The sequence below is a fragment of the Oryx dammah genome, unplaced genomic scaffold, assembly GCF_014754425.2.
Source record: "Oryx dammah isolate SB20612 unplaced genomic scaffold, SCBI_Odam_1.1 HiC_scaffold_28, whole genome shotgun sequence".
In the NCBI taxonomy this organism is placed as follows: Eukaryota; Metazoa; Chordata; class Mammalia; order Artiodactyla; family Bovidae; genus Oryx; species Oryx dammah.
Genome location: NW_024070212.1, coordinates 29,440,178 through 29,461,712, shown reverse-complemented (window position 1 = coordinate 29,461,712; position 21,535 = coordinate 29,440,178). Strand labels below are relative to the sequence as shown.

The window sequence follows — 21,535 nt, the reverse complement described above, 5'->3', positions numbered from 1 at the left end:
GCCTGGCAGGCTACAGTCCATAGGGTCGCAAAGAGTCAGACATGACTGAAGCGACTTAGCACACATTTGTAACTTATAAAGAGTACTTTTGATGCTTGGCTCTTGAAACAGAATTTCAAATGTCTTTTGAAAAATGCATCAGAGGTAGGAAATGAGCATCATTTGTTCCACAAGAATAATTTTAATTTAGTTGCTATAAAACTAGTTGAGAAAACCTGAGAGCCTGTCCACCCATTTGCTCACATATCAGTGGCCAGTTTACTGGTAAAAGCAAAGGAAAAGAAAGGACAGTGGGGTACTGGTTCTCAAACTTGTGTTGTACTCACAGGAATCCTGCTAAAAATAAAGATTCCTGGGGACTGGGCCTGAGGGCCAGCTTATGCAGGTGATTTGAAGATCACATTTTGAGAAATAGTTCCCCATAACCCTCACTTGTTCTTTCATAAGAACTTACTTCTTGCCTCTAACAGAAGGAAATGACTTAAAGCTCTGGAATCTGTTTTGCAAGAATGTCAATGGTATTCGAAGTCAAGAGTGCCTACTTGGATTCCAAGGACCATGTTAACGATTTCACTCACACCTTCCCTTAGTAATTTGCACAAGGGTGCTGCATAGTGTTATCCCCGGTGTGCACATGAGGTAGTGGTGAATACCAGAAGTTTGTACCGGGGACCTTAGTAGGTGACAGGGCTGGACTGAAAATCCAGTGCTTTGCTGCTTCCCCTACCTGTTTCCCAAATGAGAATCTCCTGAGTCACTCATTACGCCAGTTCCAGGCCCCTCCCCATGGAGATTCCAATCAGTGGACCAAGGCGAGCTCAAGGTAAGTGTCTGGGCTGCTGCTTAGCTTGAGGCAGGTTTACACCTCGAAGGACACCATGCTGCTGCTTTACCACCCTAACCTAGAGGCATTTATCAGCTCAGGTAAGTGGAACAAAAAACATTAATTCCCCTCAAGCAACTGAGATCTCATATAATTAAGATAGAGACAGAAACCAACATAGCTATTAGAGAAAAACCTCAAGGTACTCACAATCCAGGTGGGGGACACACAATGTTATAAAAAGAGACTAGAGACAATAATGCAGGTGGGGTGGGAAATGCCATATAGGGTCACAAGGCGGTCCTAGCAAAAACAGCTGCTTGTGGGCGGAAAATGTTAACTAGAGAAGCAAATGCCTTTGCTCCTCTCTCCAAAGCGTTATTTACCTGGACTTCCACACCATCTCCCTGTGTTTCCAATATGTTTCAGTTGGCTTGTCTTGGTCTTCGGATGAAAGCTGAGTCCTGTTTCAGAGACTGACAGAGCTCCCAGGCCACAGCAGTCTGCAAAAACATTCTCAAGTAACCTGTAGAGAAGACCTAGGAATGTGTAAAAGCCAAGCTGAGAAAGGACCTTCTGCCAAAATACCACATGACCCATAAATGTCCCCTCCTACCCTCTAAGTCTCCATAAGCAAAAGGGGAATGACAAGGTTTGAACAGAATCCAATGGGTCCTGGGGTACCTGCAAGTGACTGCTTCCCTTGGAGGGATGTGAAAGCAGTTTCTCCTTTTCTCCCAGTGGTGTGAACGTCTATGCTGCTAAGACTGGAGGGGCACTGGGAAGGTCGTGTGGCTCTGCCCACACCACTGTGAAATGGCTGGCTTGGAAAAATTACTGGGAAGTGTAGCAGCAAGACTGGCTGCCTCTCTGGGGAGTCACCTACTTAATCTGACAAGAGTCCTACTAATTAACTCAGCATGGCAAACACGCAGGTCCCCCTTCAGGAATGAAGGATTTATTTTCCTAGCTGCAGGAAATGCTGACAGGAAACAGCTCTTGGCTGTAAGCCCTTTGGAAAGCAATTTGACACCAAGGTCACATCTCCTTTCATGGGCAGTCCACATCCAAAGACTGATATGGAGCATAAAGACCTGGCCCCCTTGTCCCAAATCAAGAGAGCTCCTAACATTCATTCGAGCTTCTAAACTCCCTGTAGAGCTGACTGAGCCCTCCGTTGAGACTGCTGCAGCTCAACTGTCCCCACCTCTTCTTTTTCCTCCCTCCCCTCTTCCTTCCTGTGGATCCCAAGGGTTCTCTCTGATAAGCCTGTGTGTGTTCAGTTGCTCAGTTGTGTCAGACTCTGCGACCCCCAAGGACTGTACACAAACAGGCTCCTCTGTCCATGGGGATTCTCGATTCTCCAGGCAAGAATACTGGAGTGGGTTGCCACGCCCTCCTCCAGGGGATCTTCCCAGCCCAGGGATCAAACCCAGGTCTCCCGTAACACAGGCAGATTCTTTACCTTCTGAGCCACCAGGGAAGCTCCTGGTAAGCCTCCTGCACCTTAATCTCAGACTCTGTTCTTTCTGGTCGTGACTAAGTCCCCTAAATGTGGGTGGACACATTTTCTGAGTATTTTATTTGGTACCAAGCTGTCAATCATGTATATTACATGTGTTACTTCATTTAATCAACACAACTACTGAAAGAGGCAGGTCATTCCTGCTTGACCCATAAAGTAATGAAGGCCTACTGAGGCCCAGGACATTGCTCAAGGTGCTACAACTCAGCTGGGCTGAGAGGGGCACAGCTGGGATTCAAACCTTCACTCATTAGGCCTTCAAGTCCACTCTCCTTCCAGTGGCCATACCATAGTAGAAAGCAGGTAGGACATTTGGGATTCCCAGTGACTAAGACTCTGCACTCGCAGTGCAAGGGCCCGGGGTTCAGTCCTTAGGGAACTAGATCCTACACGCCACAGTGAAGATCGAAGATCCTGCAACTAAGACCCGATGCAACCAAACAAGTAAATAATAATTTTTTAAAAAAATATGTAATACATTTGGGAAGTTCAGAATATTAGTTTGTGGACAGTAATACATTTAAGTATGAATCCCCTGGTTTGTTAGCTTTCTTCTGAGACTGAGCTAGGAACAGGACACTGAAAGAGAAGAGGCTTTGGTGGGGAGAAGAGAGAGGGATGACACATGGCATCATCAAATGTGAGTGAGAAGGAGGCTTAGAGCCGCTTGACTCTAGCTCCCCTGTATTGCAGACGGGGAGAACAAGGCTGGGTCTAAAGAGTCAGTCTAGCTCCCTCTTTCTGCTTCAGCCACCTGCGCCTTTCCTAAGCCGACCTGGGACTTCCTAGCCTAGCCCCGGCTGCTCCCTCAGGCGCTCTTTCCTCCTCTTGCCTGTTTCTCTACAATGTCTGACCTTTCATCCTGCCCACCAGGGCTTTGCCCTCCGCCTGCTGGCCTAGGGCCACCTGCCATCCTGGTTGCCATAAAAATCCCCTCCTCGTGTCTGTGAACCGGTTTGACAGCCACGGTGAGGCTGGGAGTGGGGAGGATTGCAGAGCTTCCACTGCCAGGCCATGCCTCCACGTACAGCGTCAGCCCTGGGAAGCACTTCCTCACACGGCATGACTTCCTCCTCCGGTATGGACAAGAAGCCACTGAAGCCATGAGCACCTACCTCTCCCGGCTTGTGAGTCTGACCTGCCACACCTGCCTGTGGAGGAGACTGCAACTGAATATTTGGGGAGAGACACCTCCTTCCCCTGCTCCTCCTGCCCACCTGAACTCAGACCGACAGCTCTCCCAGGAAGGGTCTTCTGTATTCTCCAAAGACTTCCCCATCTCCCTTATAGTGGCCACCCCACCCCCAGCCCACCTAACCCAAATCAAAACCTCTCAAGACCATCTGGGCCTCAGGGCAGACAGGGTGTCCTTGGGGTGGCAGACTGGTAGCCACAGCACACAGGCCCCTTCTTCATCCCTAGTGTGTTTCCCTCTCCCAAGTGGTGAGTCAGCACCACAGGGCCACACACAAGGCTCCTATTCAGGGCTCATTTTCCTTCCGCACTGACTTAGATCTTGGCATCTCTCTCTCTCCCCCTCTCATTCTCTATGTGAGCCTTATTCTCAGCATGGGAAAGCTCTGCTCCCTGCCCTATGCCTCTTCGGTTTCTCCCAATACCACCCCCTCCCCTGCCCCCAACACACATACCCACATTCCTCATCCTTACCTTCTGGGAGTTGTCAGTCCCAGCTGGGTACAAACAGAGGGAGAACACACTAGAAACGTTAAACTATTAAATCCTCATTCACATATTTTTAACGGGTGTTTGTTTTTGCTGGCTCTATGCAGACCCTGAGCTATACTGAGGAGACACACACACACACACAAATCCCCTGGACATTTGCTGTGCCTGCCTGACACTGATACAGCTTATGTTTATTAAGCACTGACTGTGTAAAGCCTCATGCTAAACGCTGGAATTTACACTCTGATGAGGGAACCCTTGCCCAGGTGACATCCCAGAGTACTGCCAGGCAGCAAGTTCCCCAAATGGGTGGTGGGGTCTCAAGTGCCTAAGAAGTTCAGGATTTAAATAAACAGAAGGCAGAGGAATACAGGGTCTACTGATCGGGGTGTATGTATAGGTATGTAGGACCTAGGGATGGGAAGTTAGGAGCAGCAGGAAAAGTTCAGAACAAGGATTTGCCATCCTCTGTGTAACCTTAAGCAAGAACTAACCTTGCTAGCCTTCATTTCAGCACCACTGTAATGAAGCTATGAGAAACTTCCTTTGAGGTTTTCTGACATTAAGCGCGAAAGTACGTAGGACACGGTGACTGCAGGCCGATTATTTGCAACCGCTGGGGAATGGATTTCCTTGGTGGCTCAGACAGTAAAGCATCTGCCTACAATGCAGGAGGCCCAGGCTGGATCCCTGGAAGATGCTTCGGAGAAGGAAATGGCAACCCACTCCAGTACTCTTGCGTGGAAAATCCCATAGACGGAGGAGCCTGGCAGGCTACAGTCCATGGGGTCACAAAGAGTCGGACACGACTGAGCGACTTCGCTTTTGGGGAATGGAGCAACCGGCGAAAGGGTCTAGAAGGGAAGCCGAGAGGTTGCCACGGGCAGCCTCGCTCTTCATCGGAAAGCTGAATCGCTAGCGCCCCCTGGTGTTTCAGTCGCTAAGATTCTCTCTGCACCCAAGTCTGGCCGCACACCCACTTCCCTAGGAAAGGACCTGTCAGCGGTCTGGAAGGGACCCGCTTCAGACTGGCTGGCGTGGGCAGGGTTGTGTCCCTTACCCACGTGCGCACCCTGCCGCCTCCTGCAGCTCAATCACCAGTCCCCGCCTTAGGCGTGGAAGCCCAAATTCCTAGAAGGGTAGTCAACAACAGAAATTGCCTCGCGGGTTTAGTTCAGTTCAGTTCAGTCGCTCAGTCGTGTCCGACTCTTTGCGACCCCATGAAACGCAGCACGCCAGGCCTCCCTGTCCATCACCAACTCCCTGAGCTCACTCAGACTCAAGTCCATCGAGTCAGTGATGCCATCCAGCCATCTCATCCTCTGTCGTCCCCTTCTCCTCCTGCCCCCAATCCCTCCCAGCATGAGTCTTTTCCAATGAGTCAACTCTTCGCATGAGGTGGCCAAAGTACTGGAGTTTCAGCTTTAGCATCATTCCTTCCAAAGAAATCCCAGGGCTGATCTCCTTTAGAATGGACTGGTTGGATCTCCTTGCAGTCCAAGGGACTCTCAAGACTCTTCTCCAACACCACAGTTCAAACACATCAATTCTTCGGCGCTCAGGCTTCTTCACAGTCCAACTCTCACATCCATACATGACCACAGGAAAAACCATAGCCTTGACTAGATGGACCTTAGTCGGCAAAGTAATGTCTCTGCTTTTGAATATGCTATCTAGGTTGCTCATAACTTTTCTTCCAAAGAGTAAGCGTCTTTTAATTTCATGGCTGCAGTCACCATCTACAGTGATTCTGGAGCCCAAAAAACAAAGTCTGACACTGTTTCTACTGTTTCCCCATCTATTTCCCATGAAGTGATGGGACTAGATGCTATGATCTTCGTTTTCTGAATGGTGAGTTTTAAGCCAACTTTTTCACTCTCCTCTTTCATTTTCATCAAGAGGCTTTTTAGTTCCTCTTCACTTTCTGCCATAAGGGTGGTGTCATCTGCATATCTGAGGTTATTGATATTTCTCCCGGCAATCTTGATTCCCGCTTGTGTTTCTTCCAGTCCAGTGTTTCTCATGATGTACTCTGTGTATAAGTCAAATAAGCAGGGTGACAATATACAGCCTTGATGTACTCCTTTTCCTATTTGGAACCAGTCTGTTGTTCCATGTCCAGTTCTAACTGTTGCTTCCTGACCTGCATACAGATTTCTCAAGAGGCAGGTCAGGTGGTCTGGGATTCCCATCTCTTTCAGAATTTTCCACAGTTTATTGTGATCCACACAGTCAAAGGCTTTGGCATAGTCAATAAAGCAGAAATAGATGTTTTTCTGGAACTGTCTTGCTTTTTCCATGATCCAGTGGACGTTAGCAATTTGACCTCTGGTTCCTCTGCCTTTTCTAAAACCAGCTTGAACATCAGGGAGTTCACGGTTCACGTACTATGTCCCTAGTATTATGTAGCGCCTAATAGTACATATACCCGTGTTAGTTGCTCAGTCATGTGCGACTCTATGCGACCCCACGGACTGAAGCCCACCAGGTTCTTCTGTCCACAGGATTCTCCAGGCAAAAATACTGGAGTGGTTTGCCAGTCCCTTCTCCAGGGGATCTTGCCCACCCAGGGATGGAATCTGGGTCTCCTGAATTGTGGGCAGACTCTTTACAATCTGAGTGACCAAGGTGGCTCCTAATAGTAGGTGATCTCCTACTCCTAATTACTTCCTAATAATACTAATAATGCCTCCTAATAGTAGGTGCTCCATAAACTCTTTGTTACACAGGGGTCAGGATGACTCTATCCATACATATTTGTATATTCATTCATCCCTTTAATTATGCTTCAGAAATGTCTTGCTCCTTTATAGTTTATGGTGGGGCGGGGGTGGGGGTGGGGGTGGGAATAAACCTTATTAAGCCAAACGAGTGAGCAAGAGTCAGCACTCTGTGGGAGGAAAAGAAAGAGATTTCACTTGTTCAAACATCCACACACTAGCTCCTACTAAGTAGAACTCACTGACTTAGGCACTGGGATAGAGAAATAAAATTAAGTTTACAAGGCCTTAGGGGTTTAAAATGATGGTGGGAGAGACAGTACAAAACATGGTATCATGTGGACTATGATAAAAATAGGAAGCCACTCTCAAGTCTTTCCACAGGTACCACATTCTATGGAATGTGTATCTCCCAGGGCCTCTCACCTTCTGAGATGGCACATGCTCTTCTACAGAGTGTGTCTCTCAGCAAATCTATTTCTTACCTCTCACTTTGCCTCTTGCCGAATTTCTTCTGTATGAGAAATAAAGAATCTGAACTTCCGGAAGTCCTGACACTGGTTTCACTTGCTCCTAGAGTGCTGACCCTGCCACTGGCTGGCACTTCAGACCTGCGTTCATGTGAAATACTGTGCTCAAGACTTCAGCTCTGTGGCCCATGTGCAGAGAAGCCTCCCCCCACACATACACCGTGATTCAAGATGGCGCCAGTAGGCCACATGCAGAGACATGCACCCAGGCACTGCGAGATCTCCAGTGGGTTGTGGGAGAGCACAGCCGCACCAGACTTGCCAGAACTCTCTCCCCTCTCTGCTGACAAGATCCTTATAAAACAGGCCTGCTGCTGCTAAGTCGCTTCAGTTATGTCCAACTCTGTGCAACCCCATAGACGGCAGCCCACCAGGCTCCCCCGTCCCTGGGATTCTCCAGGCAAGAACACTGGAGTGGGTTCCATTTCCTTCTCCAATGCATGAAAGTGAAAAGTGAAAGTGAAGTAGCTCAGTGGTGTCCGACTCCTAGCGACCCCATGGACTGCAGCCTACCAGCCTCCTCTGTCCATGGGATTTTCCAGGCAAGAGTACTGGAGTGGGGTGCCATCGCCTTCTCCGTATAAAACAGCCCTACTGAGGGCCTTTCAGGAAGATATTGTACCCAGGAGTATTAGCTCACAACTCTCCATTCTTCATTCAAAGAATAAAGCTTGAAAAATAAATAAACTAAAAATAGGAATACACTGTGTTGACACAATTAATCCCCAGGGGAGTCAGGAATGGACTCATAGAGGAAATGACACTCATCCTGGTGTTGAGGGAGGGGTAGCTGCTCCCAGGAGATGAAGTCAGTGAAGAGTATTCCAGGTAATGAGAACAACATATGCAATGCACCAAGTTGCCAGCCTGCATGGTGGGAACTCTGGGATGGAAGTGCGGATCTGGAAAAGTAAATGAGCTCAGGAAAAGGCAAGATCTGCTGAGGGAAAGAATTTTGACTCTGTTTGGGATTTCCCTGGTGGCTCAGATGGTAAAGCCTACAATGCAGCTGCCTACAATGTGGGAGACCTGGGTTCGATTCCTGGATCGGGAAGATCCTCTGGAAAAGGAAATGGCACCCCACTCCAGTACTCTCACCTGGAAAATCCCATGGATGGAGGAGCCTGGTAGGCTACAGTCCATGGGGTCGAAAAGATTCAGACATGACTGAGTGACTTCACTTCACTTTGGTCGGCCACAGGGAGCCTGAACTGAAGCAGCATCTTGAGCAGAGGCAGATTTACCATGAAGCTAAGCTTCAAGGGCTATCACTGGTACAGCCCCCTCCAGACCTAAAGAGCCCAAGCAATGTGTTCATTGGTCAAATGTTTTTATAAAATTTGCTAAAGTAAGATATTTTAAATGTAGTCAGTTAATGCTGTCTCTTTTTACTCTGGCATCTATATCACACTTTCCTCTATATTGGGTAATCTTGGAGTGGTGACCAAAGCATTTTGAGAATTCAGCTAAAGGTAAGTTGAATAATGGGTTATTTTTGAGTAAAATATATTTATGTGGTTTGCAGTCACTTTCATGTACAGTTGAGTTTTTGCTAGTTATCCCAGTGTAGAAATGGCTTCCAGGAGTGGTCCTGTCACTGTGCTTCCTCACCTTGCAGGCATAATGACATGAAGGAGAAGAATCAAAGGTTATATTGCTATGGGTCTCCCACATTGCTGGCAGATTCTTTACCATCTGTGCCACCAGGAAAGCCCGTATCTTATAGCACCTGATTCTAAAAGTAAAATCTGAAATGGAGGACAATGTTTTAAATGTATGAAGTCAGAAGTTGGTCTCTAGAAAATTCCTCCAGTTATTGGATGTGTAAAATTATAGATGGGCAATTAATAGCTCATCAATGCCAGTCAAAACAAAATTTCCCTTTTGTCAGGAAAATATTCAACAATGCAGTCTATACAACTAAAACTACATCATAAATATGAAGATATAATTAGAGTATGGAAACAAAATATGTTTTTTAAATTTTTAGAGAATTCTACTTCTGACCAAGATGGAATAATAGCAACTATTAATTATTTTCCCATCTAAAACAACTAAACACTGGGCAAAATATATCAAACAACAATTTTCAAGAGATTAGATATCAGGCAACAAAGAATAGAGATGGAAAACAAATGAAGTGAGTCCTCTGATTGACTAAACAGTGAAAAGGGGATCAAGGGATGCCTGGCAATCTCCCTAAGTAGAGGAGATGAAGCTGATAGCTGGGAGAGAAGATAAGACAGCTGCAATGAGAGGGATGTCCAGAGGTCTTCAAAGGCTTTCTCTGGATCTTCAACTGAGTACTAATCAATATACGGATGTGAGGAAAGGACCAAAGACCAATGAGAGGACCACCCAAAGGATCAGAGAGAACAATAGTCAGAGCTCTCAAGACACTATGAATAGCTTTTGTTCTCACTAACCAGAATGACAAATTTCATAATTCATGGAACATGAGATAGAGTATTCAATTAGAAGGTTTTTGTCTCTATAGTGGGCCAAAATTAGCCCTAGACTAAATGCTGTTCTGCTCCTGCCTTAAAATTTACAAGACTCAAAATGGTAAACTATTTCTAAATAACTATGTCCCAGCACAAAGCTCAAGAATTTGTATAAGAAAACAAAAAAAAAAGAACCTGCACCCAAAAAGCTAAAATCACAATAAAAAAGCATATAATCAAAAATTACCAGGAGCACAAAGAAGCAGAAAAATTTGGGCCATAACTAGGAGAAAATACAATCAATTGGAAATTAATCAAAAATGACATGATGGTAGCCCTGGTAGTCCTGTGATTTGGACTCTGAGCTTCCACTACAAGGGGCACAGTTTCAATCCCTGGTCAGGGAACTAAAATCACACATGCTGCAAGATGCAGCCAAAAACATCTGGGCTTCCGTGGTGGCTCAGTGACAAAGAGTCTGCCTGGCAGTGCAGGAGATGAGGAGACATGGGTCTGATCCCTGGGTCAGGAAGATCCCCTGGAGAAGGAACTGGCAACCTGATCCAGTATTCTTGCCTGAAAAACCTGATGGACCGAGAAACCCGGCAGGCTAGTCCATGGGGTTGCAAAGAGACAGACATGACTGAGTGAGCACACACGCATTCTTACTTATCATATTAAAACAGTTATTATTACTGTATTCCTTATGTTTAAGAAGACAGAGGAAAAACTGAGTTTGTTAATTTGAGACATGAAAGATAAAGAAAAGACCTAACTCAAACTTTTAGAAATGAAAACCACACTATCTAAGATGAAAAAAAAAAAAACACTGGATGGTAGTAATAGCAGATTACACACTATGGAAGAAATACTTGAAAAAAAAGCAATAAAAAATTAATAGTGAAACATAGAACATAAAAAGGGAGAAGACAATGGCATCCCACTCCAGTACTCTTGCCTGGAAAATCCCATGGACAGAGGAGCCTGGAAGGCTGCAGGCCATGGGGTCGCTAACAGTCGGAGACGACTGAGCAACTTCACTTTCACTTTTCACTTTCCTGAACTGGAGAAGGAAATGGCAATCCACTCCAGTGTTCTTGCCTGGAGAATCCCAGGGACGGGGGAGCCTGGTGGGCTGCTGTCTATGGGGTCATGCAGAGTCGGACATGACTGAAGCAACTTAGCAGCAGCAGCAGAACATAAAAAAAGATTTTTAAACAATGAACAGAACATTAGTGTGCTTTGGTACAAATTAAAGTTACATAATATAAATGTAACTGAAATCCCTGAAGGAAAATATTTTAACAAATAATAGCCAAATTTTTTCAAATATGATAAAAATGAGAACCCCAAGCACAGGAAACATGAAGGAAACTACACACAAGACCACCATATCAAATTGCTTAAAACAAAAGAAAAAAATCTTCAAAACAAGCAAAAGGGAAAGACCATATTCTATGCAGATGAACAAGGACAATAATTACGACAGAATTCTCTTTGATAACAATACAATCCTGAAGATAGTGGAGTGACAGCTTTACAGTACTGAGGAAAAAACTGTCAACCTAGAATTCTATACCTGGTTAAAAAAAAAATACCTTCCAAAACAAAGGCAAAATAAGAGGCTTTTCTCAAATGTGCACAATCTGAAAGAACTCATCACCAGCAAATCTGCAATACAGAAACACCAATTCCTTTAGCTACACAAGGCAAAAGGAAAATGAAGAGCACTAGAAATGGTAACTATGTGGGTAAATTTGAAATATTATTTTTCTTATTCTTTAAATCTCTTTAAAATTTATAAACATGCATTGTAGGGTTTATAAAATACCCAGAAGTAAAATGTATACCAACAACAGCACAAAGACTGAGAGAGGAGAAAGTAGGATTCTTATATGATGTGTGAATCAGTACGATAACATGGAGGAAGTACGTGATAAGTTAAAGCAATCTCTAAGAAGCGAAACAAGATGAACGAGATAAACGTGGAATCATAGAAACTGGAGAGGTACTGCACTGACAAGATCAGTCACGGAGGTGTGCGTACAGATGCTGCTCGGCATATGGCACATCAGAACCAGGCAAGCCCTAGGCTTCCGTTACCAATGGTCTCAGTCCCAAGGGGTCAGAAAATTTCCACCCCAGCGAGGATGTCATCCAGAACTTTGGGCCTTTGGAAAGAGAACAGACTGAAGAGGAAGGATAAATCCAAACCAAGACTAAAGAACAACTGACAGCCTTGAAGAACACCATGAAGATGAGCTCACTCATCATATGAAGGAGATTGAGCATCTGCAGAGAGATGCTGAGCAGCACAGCAAGGAACAGAGCAACTGAAGCACGATGAGATGATGAAGTGTACACAGCTCCCCACAAAACAGCTGCAGACCACTGCCCGCTTCTATGTAGACGTTCTGGTCTCATTAATATCTTTCTCTGTGCTGCCAACAGATTATAATAACTTGTCATCAGTGAAAAAAAGGGTAATTATAAAAAGTAATCCAAAAAGAAAAAAGGGAGAGGAAAGAGAAGAAGAGATGATAGACAAATAGGAAGACTGTTGATTGAAAACCAACCATCTCAATAACCACATGAAATGTAAATGATCTAAACAATCTAATTAAAGGAAGAGATTGCCTGTAAAAAAGCAAGACCCAAATATATGCTGCCTACAAGAAATCTGCTTTAAATATAAAGACACAAACAAGGTAAATTGTTACAGAAGTCTCCAACCAAATGGAGCAGAATCCATGTTTTATTTTTAGTGCACACAGAACATGTATTATGATAGATCATTAAAATGTCTCAATGCATTTAAAAGAATTGAAATCATACAAAGCATATTTTCTGATTATGATGGAACTAAATTAGAAGTTAATAACAGAGGGAGTTCCTTGGTGACCTAGTGGTTAGGATTCTGGGATTTCACTGCCGTGCCTAGCTTCAGTCCCTGGTTGGGGAACTGAGATCCCACATGCCAGGCAGCATGGCAAAAATAATAATAATGATAATAAAAGAAAGATCTCTGGAGAATCCCAAAATATTTGGAAAATAACACAATTCTAAATAACCTATGGGTCAATAAAAATCAGAGAAAATTAGAAAATATTTGTAAATAAATGAAAATACAACATATCAATTCTTGCAGGGTACAGATAAGGCAGTACATAGAGAGAAATTTATAACATTAAATGTCTACATTTAAAAAAAGGATTAAAGTCAGTTAAGTAGAAATACATAAGCAGAGGAAAAGGAATTGCAGAAATCAATGAAATGGAAAACAAAAACAATAAAGAAAAATCAATGAAACCAAAAGCTGGTTCTTTAAGATCAATAAAATTGACAAACCTCTAACCAGAGTAATTAGGAATAGAATAGAAAAGACACAAATGGCTAACATCAGAAAAGAGAGGTGCCATCATTACAGACTGCACAGATTTTAAAAGGAGAATAAGGAATATTATAAATTTTATATCAATAAGTTTAATAACTTATATGAAATGACCAACTCCTTGAAAGACACGAATTAGACACAAATTACCTAAAGAAGAAATAGGTAACCAGAACAGCTCCACACCTATGAAAGAAACTGACTTTTTAGTTTAAAGCTTTTCTTCAAAAGGCCCAGATAGTTTCATTTATGAATCCTATAAGCATTTAAAGAGACAAAATACTAATTGTACAGAAATTTCTCCAAAATACTAATTGTAAAGAAATTTCTCCACTTTCCAAGTCATTCTATGAGACCAAGCAATAACATGACAAAGAAAGGTACAAACCCAACTTCCCTCATGAACAAACATTCAAAACAAATCTTAGTAAAATTTTATCAAATCAAATCTAATAGTGTATAAAAATATAATACATAATAACCAAACAACCATAATGAGGTTTATCTCAGGAATGTAAGATTGATTTAACATTTGAAAACCAAGCAATGTAATTCACCATATTAACAGTTCAAAAAATAAAAACTATATGATCAATGTCAATATTCCCAGGTGATACAATTCTGGTGATAACTGATTCCACCAATGAAAGAATTTCCTGATCAACATCACTGAAGATTACTTAAAATTTTCAAAGGTTTATGAGCCCAAGTTTGTTGCTGAATATATTTATTGAATGTATCTTCAGGAAAAGTAAGTTTAATACAGTTTACTCTCAATGAAAAAAACAGATTTTTTAAATGTATCTATTGTATTGAATAATTATAAATAAATAAATCCAATGTCTGATACAATTGGTTAGTCTTTAAATGTAATCATGTCAAAGCATTTGGTTTTGAGGAAAATAAATGCAGATTTTTAGTGAAAAATAGATTCAGAAAAAAACATCTAACAAAATCCAACATCCATTTCAGATAAAAACATAGCAAACTAGAAATAGAAGGGAACTTCCTTAATCTAATAGTGGACATCAAAGAAAAAACCTACAACTTACATCAAATTTAATTATAAAAGACTAAATAATTTTCCCTAAGATTAGGAATATGTCTAGACCCTTAGGCTCAGGTGGTAAAGAATCTGGCTGCCATGCGGGAGACCTGGGTTTGATCCCTGGGTAAGGAAGATCCCCTGGAGAAGGAATAGGCTACCACTCCAGTATTCTTGCTTGGAGCCTGGTGGGCTGCAGTTCATACGGTCACAAAGAGTCAGACACAACTGACTAACACTTTCAGTTTCACTTTTTCAAAATTAGGAATAGGGCAATAGTGCCTCCTTTTACCACTTTTCTATTCAACTATTATATTGGAGGTATTAGCCCGTGCAGTAAAGCAAGAAAAAGACATAAATGCACTCAGCTTAGAAAGGAAGGAGCAAAACTGTATCTATTTGTAGAAAACATAATTGTCTAAGTAGAAAATGTAACAGATTCTATTTTTCTTTAAAAAGTTACCAGAGGGACTTTCCCCGTGGTCCAGTAGTTAAGACTCTGGGCTTCCACTGAAGCAGGTATGAGTTCCATCCCTGGTCAGGGAACTAAGATCCCACATGCCGTGCAATTCCACCCCCTAAAAAGCTACCTGGTGGCTCAGACAGTAAAGCGTCTGCCTGCAATGCAGGAGACCCAGGTTCGATCCCTGGTCTGGGAAGATCCCCTGGAGAAGGAAATGGCAACCCACTAGCACTCTTGCCTGGAAAATTCCATGGACAGAGGAGCCTTGTAGGCTACAAGAGTCAGACACGGCTGAGCGACTTCACTCACTCACTCAAAAAGCTACCAGAATAAGTGAATTTAGCAAGATTACAAAATAGATCATTTGTCTTTATACTAGCAATGGAGATAGTAATGAATAAATAGTACCATTTATAATAGCATCAACAATATGAAATACTTAAGGATAAAGCTGACCAAAAAATGTGCAAGACTCACACACTGAAAATGACAAAACATTGCTGGGAGAAACTGAAAAAGAAATCGAAGACTTATGATTCCCTGTATTTGTTGCAGCATTACTTACAATAGCCAAATACTGTGTGATCTCACTTATATGTGGAATCTAAAATCAAAACTAATGAACAAGCACAAGAAAACTGAAACAGAGTCATTGGCACAGAGAACAAATGGGTGGTTGGCAGAGGGGAGAGGAATGGGGGATGGGAAGAGATAGGTGAGGGAGATTTAGAGGCACCAGCTTTCAGTTACAACATCAACAAGTGTGGATATGAAACGTACAGTTGGGAATACAGTCAATAATTATGCCATATCTTTATACGGTGACAGATGCTAACTAGACTTATCATGGTGACTATTTTCCAATGCATAGAAATACTGAATCACTATGTTATGCACCAGGAACTTATACAGTATTGTAGGTCAACTGTACTTCAAAAACAAACAAATCCATAGAAAAAGAGATCAGACTTGTGGCTACCAGAGATGGATGGTGGAAGGAATTAGATCAGGTGGTAAAAAGGTACAAACTTCCAATAAATACTAGGGATGTAATATACAACATAAAAATTAATACTGTTATATATGAAAAATACTGTTATATATGAAAGTTGTTTACAGAGTAAGTACTAAGAGGTCTCATCACTAGGAAAAAAATTTTTTCTCTGTTTCTTTAATTTTGTGTCTGTATGAGATGATGGATTTCCATTAAACTTACTATGGTAATCATTTCAGGATGTACGTAAGTCAAATCATTATGCTGTACACCTTAAACTCAATGCTACATGCCAATTATATCTCAATAAAACTGGAATTTTTATATATGGTGCGAAGTCTGGATCAAATCTGGGGCTTCCCAGGTGGCGCTAGTGGTAAAGAACCTGCCTGCCAGTGCAGGACGTGTAAGAGACGCAGGTTCCATCCCTGGGTTGGGAAGATCCCCTGCAGGAGGGCACGGCAACCCACTCCAGTATTCTTGCCTGGAGAATCCTATGGACAGAGGAGCCTGGTGGGCTACAGTCCATGGGGTCACAAATAGTCAGACATGACTGAGTGGCTAACACTTTCACTTCTTTTTCATCCAAGTCTGGAGCCAACAGGCTGCTGGGTGGGGGCAGGTCCTGCACTAATAAGCTAGAAGGAGGATTCCAAAATGGTGCTTGCCAGCTCCAGTGTCCTTGGATTAGAATGAGCTCCCCCAAATGCCTGCCACAGTGTCTACGTCCCCAGAGTGAGCTCCAGTTCCCTTCTGCCTCTCCAGGAGGGAGGCTCAGCAGGAGGCTCTCTGAGACCAGCAAGTGTGTCTAACTTAGGCTTCTTTCAAATGACCACTTCCGCTCTTGGTCTCAGAGTGTGTGAGACATCGTATGTGCTCTTTAAGAGAGAATTCTCTGTAACCCACTGGCTCTCCCCAAAGCAAGCCCCACTGACGTTCAAAGCCAAATGTTCTGCAAGGTTCATCTTCCCAGTGCAGGACCCCCAGGCTGAGGAGCCTGATACAGTGCTTGAACCCCTCATTCCTTAGAGAGAAACTCTGCAGTTGTGATTATCTTCCTACTTGTGGGTCACCAACCTGGGGGTGTGGGTCTTGACTATACTGTGTCTCTGCCCCTTCTACCCATCTGGTTGTGGTTCCTTCTTTATACCTTTAGTTGCAGAAGATCTTTTTTGCCAGTCTTCAGGTCATTCTTATCGACAGTTGTTCTGCAAATAGTTTTACTTTTGGTGTGCCCAGAGGAGGAGGTGAGCTTAGGGTCTTCCTACTTTACCATCTGGTTTACACTCCTCAGAGTATTTTTTAACATCACCTGCCCTGGGGAGAAACTAATTCACTTGAGCCTAAACTATTAGTGTTTTTTCAAAGCCTAACTGAACAGGGGAAAAGGAAATAAGCATGCAGGAAAAATGGATAGAACTGCAAAGAGAAATAGATGGAGATGGATCCACCATTATGGAAGACTTCAAACACCTCTCTACCAGAAAATGGCTAAATCTAGCAGGCGGAAAATCAGTAAGAATATAACTGAACTCAGCCTGCAGTCAGACTCTTCTCCTCAGATGTCTGCCTTTATCACACTGCTCCATCATTAATAACCTTCATTAGTTTCCCACTGCCTGAATGGTGACACAGAAACTCCTGAGCATATCCAGTGGAGGTTTCTCCCATAGCTCAGGGAAGAGGGTCTAAGGACTGCTAGAGGGTAGAGGCTCTGGGAACAGAACAGCGTATGGGAGAGACATTGAAGGAAAACCACATAATAATATCTGAGGCACAAAAGTATGCAAGATGACTCAAAAAATGACGGTGGTATCTGGTCATTTGGGAGACTGAGACCCAAAAGCTATTTGTCAAGTGGACCAACAATGCTCATTATTTGGGTGAGAGGATGGCAGCCTTTGTGGTTTGTATAGCATTCTGTGGATGGACACATCTCTGCTGAAACTGAATGCCCCAAACCTAATTTCTGAAGTCAGGAATCTGCCCTCAAGGTATATCCCTTGTCCAAATTGGGTATTTTGGCCTGGCTATGGCAATGAGAGAAATTAATCTTTGCTAAATCAAAGTGGACATCAAACTTACTAAATCGCAGACTATTATCGTCCACAATGGAAACTCGGGCTGATATGCAGGGGCAAGAGGGAGACTTCATCAGAAGGAAAGAGCTCTGATTCTGGAATCATCTACAGTCATCCAACAATCATTTATTATGCGTTTGGTATTTTAGGGTTTGTGACACTTAGCTGTCTGGGAAAAACGAGAGAGGCAGCTGTCCCATTACTCAGTGATTTTGCACCACGGGATGGGAGCCGTGTTTTGCACACTAACTTCACAGAGCTACAATGACCAGAGGAATGATGTGATCATGCTGACACGGACCGCGAAGTGTCGGAAGGGCAGATAATTGAGGGTGAGGGGAAGGCAAGGGTATAGTGACAAACGTGACCAGAGAACTCGACAGAGCTGTTTCAAAGCTGGGGATTCTGAATTGGGAATCCAGAGTCACAGGAATGGATGAAATCACTAAGGCAGCAGTTCTCAAAGAGGTTCATAATAATACTAAGATGTTATTTGACCTTCTTGAGTGTACAGTGGAGTTTTCCAGATGGTATAAGACATGCAATATCACAACTGGTTGTGATATCACAACTGGTTGAATGTAGAAGCTAATATGAGAATCCTGCTATTAAGCCAGATCTTAAAGATAGTTGCAAAAATATTACATAATACGATTCTTCTGTTTTTGTTTTGAAAATTATATTGGGTTGGCCCCAAAGTTCACTTGGGTTTTTCCGTAACATCTTATGGAAAATCCCAAATGAAATTTTTGGCCAACCCAATAGTTATTTTTCATAAAAACATGATATTAATATTAGCAAGTATTGGGTTTATTATTAACTTTAAATTAATTAAAATATATAAATATTATAATCATTTAAAATAAACTCTATTTTTAGAAGTTTTATAGTTGTAGAAAAATTACGAAGATAGTACAGAGTACCCATTTCCTCACATTCAGTTTCCCCTATTATTAACGTCTCACATTACAAATGTGTGATGCATTTGTCAAAATTAACTAATATTGCCACATTATTATTATTTACTCAAATCCATACCTTATACCTTATTCAAATTTCCTCAGTTTTCCCCTAATGTCCTTTATCTTTTCCAGGATCCCAACCAGGATACAACAGTATACCTAGTTGTCATGACTTCTTAGGTACCTCTTGGCCTTGACAGTTTCTCAGATGTTCCTTAGTTTTTGTTTGTTTACATTTTTTGGCCATGAGACATGTGGAATTTAATTTCCCTTCAACAGATGGAACTTCCCTGCCCCCCGCATTAGAAGCACAAAGTCTTAACCACTGGCCACCAGGGAAGTCCGGGAGACTTTCCCTGTTTCTGAATGACCTTGACAGTTGAGGAGTACTTCCTGGTCATGTATGTCGTAGAATGTCCCTCTGATGGAATTGGTCTGATGTGTTTCTTATAAAGCGTGGGGACTTCCCTGGTGGTCCAGTTGCTAAAACTCTGTGCTCCCAATGCAGGGGGCCTGGGTTCCATCCCTGGTCAGAGAACTAGAACTCACACCACATGCTGCAACTAAAGATCCCACATGCCAAATAAATAAACAAGAAAGTGTGGGTTAAGGGGAGGAAAACCACAGAGGTGTGTCATTTTCATCACATGTATCCAGGATACAACTAACAACACAACTTATCACTGTTGATGCTGATCTTGATACCTGACTGAGGTTTGTCGGGTTTCTCCACTGTAAAGTTACTCCCTCCTCCACTCCCTGTCCCCTAACCCCCACACACCCTCTTTTTTTGTTCCGTACTCTGGAAGGAAGTCACAACCTGCAGCCCACACATAGAAATGGGGAGTTGTACTTTACCTCCTTAAAGTGAAGAGTGAAGGTGTTAATCACTCAGTCTTATTCCAGTCTGCCACCCCATGGACTGTAGCCCGTCAGGCTCCTCTCTCCATGGGAATTCTCTAGGCAAAAATACTGGAGTGGGTTGCTATTTCCTTCTCCAGGGGATCTTCCCAACCCAGGGATGGAACCTGTGTCTCCTGCATTGCAGGCAGATTCTTTACCATTTGAGCCACCAGGGACACCACCTCCCTTAAGGAAGCAAAGTAAATTATTTGGAATTCTGTATGGGAGATCTGTCTCTTCTCCCAATATATTTATTCAATCATTTATTTATATCAGTATGGACTCATGCATATTTTATACTTTGGGTTACAATCTAAAACTATTCTGTTGCTCAAATTGTCCTGCTTTGGCCACTGGTGAAAGTCACTCAGTCGTGTCCATGGACCATGTACAGTCCATGGAATTTTCCACTCCATAATACTGGAGTGGGTAGCTGTTCCCTTTTCCAGGGGAATCTTTCTGGGAACCCTGGGATCAAAACCGTGTCTCCCTCATTGCAGGACTCTTTACCAGCTGAGCCACAAGGGAAACCCTTGGCCACTGGGATCACTTTCAACTTGGCGCTTGCATTCATTTTAATTTTTAATATGAATAGATAGAATTCACATAAATAAAAGCTCTTTGGGGTCCTGGATAATTTTGAAGTTATCAAGAAGTATCAAAAGTTTCAAAGAAACACTTTTCTAAGAGACCCCCACCTGACCCCAGCACCGGGGTGTGGGCATGGTTCTTCTTTAGGAAGAGGCTGCAGACGGGGCCAAGGGAAAGCAGGCCACGCTCCCCGCACCCATGGGGCACCCACTTCTCCGTGCCACCCATCCCCTCCTAAGGTTTTCTTCCAGTTTTAAACGCACGAGTCTCCACGGAGGCGAAACTCACGCCACCACGCCTTTCCAGAAAACGCCACTGCGGGGCGCACGGCTCACAGAATGAGTCACACACCCGAGAGTCAGGAAGGGGCCTGCATCCTGGCTCCCGCTCAGCGTTTTCCTCCGCGGAGCCCGCGCCCTGGTCTGGCCTGATGGCTCTCATCCCCGCGCCAGGCTGTGTTGGCGCGTCCTTCTGGGCCACATGAGAGTGCAGGTGTGGCGCCCGCGGGAAAGAGCGCACCTGCGGCACTGGCTGGGCTCGCAAGGAGGAGCTGGCCGGATCTCCAAACCTCAAAAGCGCATCCGCTAGGTTCTCCACCTACCCCTTCCCTGCTGAAAGAAGCCGGACAGCTCCCGGGGCCGCGGCCCTAGCCCTCCCCTCCCCGGCCTGGCTGGCTGCGCCGGGCTGGGCAGACCCTTTCTTCGGCAAGCGCACCACGAGAGACAGAGATAAACGGCTGCAGCTGGAGACCAGACTAATTGATACAATAAGTTCTATAATTGCCTCGAAAATAAGGTAATGATTTGGCAGAGGGAATGCTTTGATCTTATCAGCCAAGAAAGACCTCTCCAAATGAAATTTCAGAGAGGGGGCTGGAGTCCTCTGACTTCAAGTGTAAAATCCAAGGACTACCTACTTGCCTCCCCTCCTCCCCCATACACCCTGCTCCCTGACCAGACACCCAGACTTTTACGGAAGGGATGGAAAGACCCTTCTTAGAAAATGACTAGAGAAGAATATATATGTGTAGAAGGGGTGGGTTCTGGGCTGTTCAGGAACAAGGGGATGGCTGGGATGATTTCTCGAGCCCTAAAGAGGCCGTAAAAGAAAAAAGAGATGGGGGCAGGGAAGGAGAGGAACCGACTGGGATTATGAAAGCCCTGATTTGGTTCAAGCCAAGAGGGTTTAATTTGGGCTTTTCAGGCAGGAGGGAGTAACAGAAGGAAGAGAACCTTGGTTCTGCCTTCTCCAAGAATCTGCGCATATGCAAGAACACACACACACACACTTGCTCTTCGCTGTGGGTGTCCCTGCCTGGCAGAGGCCCCAGCACAAAGAGGATTAGAGAGATGAGCTAATCTGGTTTGTATCCCAGAC

At 43.8% G+C, this 21,535-nt stretch overlaps 1 long non-coding RNA gene across 1 annotated transcript in view; it reads right to left on the bottom strand.

Moving 5' to 3' along the window:
- LOC120856082 overlaps nt 1-21,535 on the bottom strand; it is a 42,613-nt gene that overhangs the window by 16,055 nt on the left and 5,023 nt on the right. The gene's annotated exons all lie outside the window — the stretch shown is intronic.